Below are 8,313 nucleotides of genomic sequence, written 5' to 3'. Positions count from 1 at the left end.
ATCTGAGGTTGAGCTGCCCGGTGTCTGGTCTGCAACCCATTTTTCAGATGCCTGTCCTGTTCTTCTGGTCCCAGTTTGTCTCTCAGCTCTGTTCCCTGCCCTGCTTAACTTTTGAAGTCTTCTGTTCAGATTACATATTCTCTATACATAGCAAATGCTTATGCAGTACTTTGTTTTTCTTTTATACTTTAAGTTCTGGGGTACATGTGCAGAACGTGCAGGTTTGTTACATAGGTACACATGTGCCATGGTGATTTTTCACTTTAAGTGCTGGATGGCTCTGAGATTGTTGTGTCCTTACAAAAGGTATTCCTTAAAATGACCTGTCCTGTCTTTCTACTTTCAGAAAAGTCCCTGATTCTCACAAATCCTGCCTTGTTAGAGCCAAGTGACCTACTTTCACTGCCTTGAATGTTAGAATTTCTAGCCACCACCCCTCAAATTCTGGAACATCCCCACCCACTCTCCTCATCAGCAAGTCATACTATGACATGAATTAGGACTCTCTGAGTCTTCTTTACTCCCTGGCAGTTGTGGATATGGTATGCTTTGGGCATCCAGGAAGTGTAGAGTCCCTGGGCACAAAGAGAGACATTAACCGTGTCCCCAGCTTCCAGCAGGAGGGTGTCCAGTTTCTTGTAAGAACTATTATTATTATCACTATAGTAACAAAGAGGTCTCTTCACCCCTAGATACTTCAAAGCTCTTTTCTTAGAAACAAGGATATTCTCTACCAAAATAAGTAAATTAACATTCAAATTTCATCAATTGCCTTGATTATATTCATTATGACTACTTTCCCCCAATATGAGGATCCAATCCAAGATTATGCATGACCTTGAGTAGTCACTTCTTTAGTCTCTTTTAATCTGGATTTTGCACAGAGGTGTTGATCAATCCCATTGCTCTATTCACTACAGCCCTGCTTCTGTGCTCTCAGTCATGGAGAAAGAACTCAGCTAAATAAATATTCCTGTGCAAGACCTTCCCTGGCATGGCAGAGGAGATGGTACCGAGGTACTTGATTAATGTCAGTGCCTATATGGTGTCTGAATGGCCAGGGTATCATGTACTAGAGCTAAGAAAAGTAAATTATGTATTTGCCAAACCTATCTGGGAGCAAACCTGTATCTTAGAAGCCTATTTCTTTCCACTTGGCAAAGGTGTGTGCTGCCACTGAGGACAACAGTCATACCAAAGTTAGCTTAAAGATTTGTTTCTGTCTTCCTCCCTCCTTGCCTTCCTTCCTTCCATTCTTCTTCCCTTTCCTTTTCTTCTCCTCTTCCTCCTCCTTTCCCTGGTAGTTATTTGAGCTGAAAGACCATCCTATAAATATCTTAACTGAATAATAACATCCAAGCGGTTCTCTGAAATGAGAAGCCCACAGTTAGGCTGGTTCTGCCAGCCAGGAGCTATTTTAACCATCACAGAACCGAGACATTCTCACATTCTGTAGCTGATATCAAATATATTAAAAAGCACATACATGTCATGTAAGTTTTTTGAATGTATTTTTATAATTATGTTTTTGAAATTATTTGGTTATAAGTTATTTATTATAGGATTGCTTGTAATTTCTGGAAAATCCTTGTGCATTCTCTGGAAATCTTGTGATGTGAGAAAATCTAACCCTAAATTGTGTTCAAATGCAATGGAAATTTCAGCACATAATAAAGAAACAATAAAGTTGACTTAATAAAGTTGAGATAGCTTACAGATATTTAGATTTTAGTTCTTTTAGTTTTTGCAGATTCTCTACAATATTTAGCTGCATTTTGTATTTGTTGTTGTTTTGCAAGGGGCTTAAATGTTCTTATTGTCCCCCAACCCCCCAACCCCCGAAAGGCTTGGGAGCCTCAAGCGCTATGCCTATGGGCCACATGGGTAGAATGCCCTGACGAGTTGGAGTCATCATTATGCTATTACCACCTGTGTGTTCCTCGATGAGTACTTATCTCTCTGTTTCAGCTTCCTCCTCTAAACTAGGATAAAGATACTACAAGAGAGAATGTGAGAATTGCATAAGATAACATATGTACTACTTAGCTCCATGTCAAACAAATATTGAGCACTTAATACATAGTAGCTATACTTATTAATTACAAAAATATTAACAACATGAGATTATATCATGATTTATATGAGGTCAAGTACGTGAACGCGTTTAGTGGGTGGTATTGTACATGCAGAAATTATTATCATGTTTCATGGACTTTTATCATCCTTAGATACGACTGCACTACTTCCTTGGTCACACAGCCCCAGTGACTCCTTATGTTCTATAGGAGCAAGCCTAACTTGGCATTCAACACCTCCCATGATGTAACCCCAGGTGACCTTTCCAGCCTCAAATTCCACCCCCAACATTCACATTTGAGCACTGTGAACTGCTCACCATTTCTGGTAACCCCCAGGCCTTTACTGCTCCTTCTGCCCAGGGCCCCACTCCACCTGCTCCCATTTCCTAGGTCTGTTATTCCAAAGCCCCTGCTTACAAAAGGTGATCCATGATTTGATCTAGTGGTTTCCCCCATCCTCTAGTCTTGCCCCTCTCTGATCTGTTCTCTACAGTGAGACTTCCAAAACACAAACAGAATATGGTTTGTGTTTATAGTCCTGGATCCTTACCATGCTTGCCTCCAGGCTCTGCTTGCCTCCAGGCCCACTTGGCATCACCACACACCCACCTGCTACTCTGTACTGACACTGGCATCCTCTACATTCCTTAAACATGTCACACTCTGCTCACCTCTGGAGCTTCATGCTTGTTATTGATGCTATTCTCTCTGCTTAAAAGACTGCCTGCCCCACTACCTCCTTCCTCTGGACAACTCCTACTCAGTCTTTAGGTCTCAGAATAAACAGTATTTCCTCAAGGAGGTCCATCCTGACCCCTACACTAGATTAGTTTCCATTGCTCTCTGCCTCTAGAGCTATTACTTCTATTAACATCATTATGGTCATTAGACATAACTGAGATGGCTTGTGTGAGGTTTGACTTGCCCACTTGACTGTGAGTGGTGTGGACCAAGGCACCTGCCTGTTTTGTTCACTACAATTGATGGAGACTGAAGAGAGGCTTGCACATTCTGCTTTGAATTCTTGTTGGTTATGCCAACCTCTTTGCAGAATTGTTCTGTTGATGTAGATATTTAACTGTAATCTGAGCCTCATTTGCTTATGCCTATAGAAGGAAGTGATGCGTTTCCACTATCTTACTTTGCAAAGGCTCAAAAGGACGAATTTACTAGGTTAGCAATACCCAATGTATCACAGAGTCAAGGAACCATATCCAATCAAATCAACACCCTGGTAGGCCTGGCACCCAAATCTCTGTCTCAGTCCATATATAGCACCCACTGTGAGCTAGGATTCAATGTAGGATTTGAGAGGAGAGATATGGTAGAAAAGCATAAGATTTAAATCACAATGAAGTAGATACTGCAGGCACTCCTAAAAGACAGTCAGATAGCCAAACACAGTACTTTGCCATTGTTCATTGGCCTTTGTGGACTTAGGAACTCCAAAGAAAAGAGGAAAAGACTGGGTTCCATCATAGTTTCAGAGCTCAAAGACCTCACCCCCTGGTCTTACTTTCCTCCATTTTATTTTATTTTATTTTATTTTTATTTTTGACACAGGATCTCACTCTATTGCCCAGAATGGAGTAAGTGCAGGGGCGTGATCTTGGCTCACTGCAATCTCCACCTCCCAGGCTCAAGCAATCCTCCCACCTCAGCCTCCCAAGTAGGTGTGACCACAGGCATACGGGGCCATGCCTGGCTAATTTTTGAATTTTTTGTACAGACGGGATTTCACTATGTTGCCCAGGCTGAATGATTCCCCTTCTTCTAAAGGCCAGAGCCCTCTTTTGGCTTCGACTTCTCTTCACCAAAGCCCCTTGCTCTGAATTATTGATGAAACCAATGTGACATTGCTTTTCTCCATTAAAATGCATTAGAAAATGTGGAAACATGAAAAGATTTAAGCACCATTAAGCACACTGCTTTGTGATAATCTCATATGAACTTGCCTCCTCAACTCTTCTGTGAACTCCATAAAAGCAGGACACTATCTTTTCTATCCTGGTGTCTCTGCTTCTAGCCAGGTCCTGGAACCTAGTTAGTATTCAGGAGGTAGTGGTTGAATTGAATTCGAAATTGTTGAGCCCTCTAGCTTCACAGTTGTGGGGGCATGAGGACCAGGCCAGGGTTGGCACACAGGTCTCATTCTACTCATTAGGGAGCCATCTGAAGTAGAGGAAACACAGAGACAGCAAGTTCAAGTCCTGGCTTTACACTAAATTAGGTTAACTATTCTACATCTTGGACCCTCAGTCTCTTCATCTGTAAAATGAAATTAATCATACATTTTTTTCATGATGCTTTTACAGATTAGGAATACTAAAGTAAAAGAAATAGGAACTGAATAAATTGTATGTATCATCCTTATTACCCTCCGCCTTCATGTTTGTGTCTGGTCACCAGATATAGCCTCCTCATTCTTTTAGGGAAAGTAACTTGCCCACATCCCCTGATGGGGCCTCCCAAACCTTCAGGCTGGTCAGGTCAAGACCCATGGTATTTGATCCCTGGAGGCAGAAAGTGACAGGAATCTGTGGCTCCAGTTCAGCTGTAGCCAGTGTGGATCCTGCATTTAAACTCCCACACTCACCCCCGAGTTGTAGCCCTGGTTCTGATCAATGGCTTTGGCGTCCCATCCCAGTTCCAGCATCTTGGAATTGAGAGGCAGAAGGAAACACGGATTTTGTATTCCCTCCTTGCCCACGCTGCAGAGATCCTTGATACAAGGTCTCAAATTCCCTACGAAATACTTCCACTAACAGAATCACCTCCAGCCCATGTCTCTCTGCTCCCAGAGGTGGCCCCATCCCATTCTTGGTCAGTCCTGGTTGTAAACAGGGTCTTCCTTTCATTATGAAAACCACCGCCCTTGAAAGATCATCCATTGGTCCTAGTTCTCCTTTTTTTTTGAGTCAGGTTCACACTCTGTCGCCCAGGCTGAAGTGCAGTGGCGTGATCACAGCTCACTGCAGCCTCGACCTCCCGGGCTCAAGCTATCCTCCCACCTCAGCCTCCAGAGTAGCTGGGACTATAGGCACACTTCACTGCACCCAGCTAATTTTTTGATGTTTTGTTGAGATGAGGTCTCACTATGTGGCCCAGGCTGGTCTCAAACTCCTGAGCTTAAGCCATTCTCCCGCCTCAGCCTCCCAAAGTGTTGGTATTACAGGCGTGAGCCACTGTGCCTGGCTCTAGTTTTGCCTTCTACAGCCATATAAAACATAACATTTCATCTCCTAAATGATACTATAAGTCTCTAAAAGATGGTGGTCATTCCTCTCCTGTTATCTCTTTGGCATGTGGGATGGAAAATTACCATGAAAACTTCACAAAGACACATTTTTCAGTTTTACCTAAATGGGTGCCTTGCATAGTAGGTGCTCAATAAATATTTGCCAAATGAATGAATAAATAAATGAACCCCTATTATGTGCTAGATAATTCACTGGTCACTTTATATTCATTATCTCTAGTTCTCACAAGCTCTCTAGGAAGAAATTATGAGTCCCATTTTATAGATATGATTTTGCATTTAAAGTAGGATCTTCTGTATTCATCTTTATTTCATCTGTAATGTCAATTCTCCTTTTAAAATTCAGATAAAAGCAAGTGCTTTTTCTTTCAAATCCTTTAATAAATCCATTTTACTTCTAAAAAATTATTGGTACTCTTACTTATTAAATCGAGCCAATAGGCCCAGATGCTGACACTATGGTCATGGCGGAGGGGGCAGCGTGCTGAGGTGGAACAGGCTGGGCACAGGATTTTTATAATTGGCCTGACGAATCCTTTGGAGAAATAGACAGTACACTAGCTGTTCAACAGTATATTCAACAGAATATAAGAGCAGATTGCTCCAATATTAACAAAATTCTTGAACCACCTGAAGGCCAAGATGAAAGTTATGGAAGTATGAACATTTAAGGGAATTCTGCCTTGAGCTAAACGGACTTGTTGTCAAACTTCAGAGTGAATGCCATCCAGATACTTGCACTCAAATGACAGCAACTGAAGAATGGATTTTTCTTTGTGCACTCATAAAGTTCCAAAAGAGTGTCCTGCTATAGCCTATACTAGACACACACTTGATGGTGCTGCATGTCTTCTGAAGAGCAATAAATATTTTCCCAGCAGGGTTAGCATAAAGAAATAATCTGTAGCAAAACTAGGATCAGTATGCCTTAGGATTTACAGGATATTTTTGCATGTTTATTTTCATCATTGGCAGATATTTGATGAATATGAAAATGAAACATTTTTGTGTCATCGGTTTACTAAATTTGTGATGAAATAGATGAAATATAATTTGATGTCCAGGGACAACCTCATTGTACCAATTTTAGAAGAGGAAGTACAGGATTCAGTTTCTGGGGAAAGTGAAGCATGAAGGGAATCATGGAAAAATGTACTGATCACATAATTAACACTAATTATGTACTGTATATATCATTTTAGACACATCAATCATGTATCCATATTATAGCTTCTTCATTTAGTATAAAAGGCTGGGTTTGCCTTTTAAAATGGGAAATACTTTTTAAGTTATTCATAAGCTGTATATTCACCAGTGTGGCACTCATGGTTTTAAAATAAGATTAGTATTATCTGTTTATAATGCCTGTTAATAAAAGAATTTACAGTTTGGTAAAATTTCTGCTAAACAATCATTGAATCACAATCCTCATCAAACATACCCATCTATAAAAAACATTGAATGAGAGCTTGAGGTTTCACACAAGCCCTTCACTAAAGAGGTAGAAATGTTTTTCTTTGTTTTTACCCTGAGTTTAGATATCCTAAAAAATTCTATAGTACATAGTTTTGTCTTACCTGTTAACTTTCCTCAAATGAGACAAAGTGTTTTAATATTCTGTTTATAGTTTTTGATATGCATATATAATTATGTGTATATCTAAATACAAATGCAAATGAAGCATTAGTAATACTTAAATAATTTTACTGTGCTATATAAAGTATAACATACTTGGAAAGGATTTACCTTTCTGCAATAATGGACTGGTATATACAGGATGATGATAATGATAAGGCACATAAATGATGTTCCCACTGGAAACCTGCCCTGTCCACCCCTCATTTCCCTTAACCTTATCCTCGAACTACTTTAGCTGAGAAGCTTTTCACCAGACTGTGAGTTAGTGGCTTATACTTGCTTATATTTGTATCAATTGCTTACAGATTATACCTCATATTAGCAATTACATTACACTACAAGGAAATGTATTTGCATGGGCTCTTGCTTATCTTTGTTTTGCAAAATTGTCCTTCCTAGAAAACAGTCCTTAAAATTTTGACTCTTCTTGTTAGTAATTAATCTTTCATTTAACCAGCTAGGCAGCATTAAATGAAATTGAAGAAATACTGTAGTATTTATTTTACGCTCCCTCCCCACAAAATTTATGTTTGAATTATATGCACGTGGGAGATTATTTGCAATAATTCATAGGTTCCAAGGGTGTTGATGAATAGTTATACATTTTCTGGACTTTGTTATAATTCATTGTGGTAAGACTGATTCAAATGCAGATTTATCAATCTTGTAATCTATTGAATGCCATTTTTGATAAAGCACTGGAGGTCTTATTGCCAAACTGATTGTAATGAGGCACTAAGGGTGAAAACATTGTACATGTTGTGAAGAAAGTATTTAAATCCAACTTTTGAACAGATTTAACAAACATGAGGAACTTTTTATATTTAAAAGGGTTATTTTGAAATGAAGATGAAAATGTATTCATCTTGTTTTTTCAAATTTAAGGGAATAATTTATACCATATTTTGAGACAAGAATGTACAGCAAAAGTGTGGGGAACAGTAGTATACTGAGAGTGTGTCTATATACAGTGTATGCCTTTCTAAACCTGCCAGTCTTTTTGGCTTTGAACAGTGCCCACCAGCCACAGTCATTACTGTTCCCCAACCCACAACTATCTTTTAAGAAGCCTTATGTTCACAGCGAAAGGAATGTTGACTTTGAAATTACGGATTTATATTCATGTCACTATAAACCAATGGGAATGGTAATTTTTAAACAAGCTTGCTAAATATTGAAAGACTAAGTTAATAAATTATACATAGCAGTGTAGCTGTTCTTTAAAAAACTGGAGCCAATAATTGGCTTTTTTCTTATTGAAAAAAGTTTTGGATTAATAATGCATGTTGCACTGAGTTTCTTGGTTCTGGTCTAATTGGTGCAGGTGTCCTGGACCCA

At 39.4% G+C, this 8,313-nt stretch overlaps 1 pseudogene; it reads left to right on the top strand.

Moving 5' to 3' along the window:
• Positions 1-4,577: 4,577 nt before the first annotated feature.
• On the top strand, positions 4,578-6,370 carry LOC129485298 (MOB-like protein phocein; annotated as a pseudogene).
• Positions 6,371-8,313: the final 1,943 nt, after the last annotated feature.

Source organism: Symphalangus syndactylus, chromosome 6, assembly GCF_028878055.3.
Source record: "Symphalangus syndactylus isolate Jambi chromosome 6, NHGRI_mSymSyn1-v2.1_pri, whole genome shotgun sequence".
Classification (NCBI taxonomy): Eukaryota; Metazoa; Chordata; class Mammalia; order Primates; family Hylobatidae; genus Symphalangus; species Symphalangus syndactylus.
The sequence above is the reverse complement of the archived record's forward strand: the minus strand, read 5'-3'. Positions and strand labels throughout refer to the sequence as shown.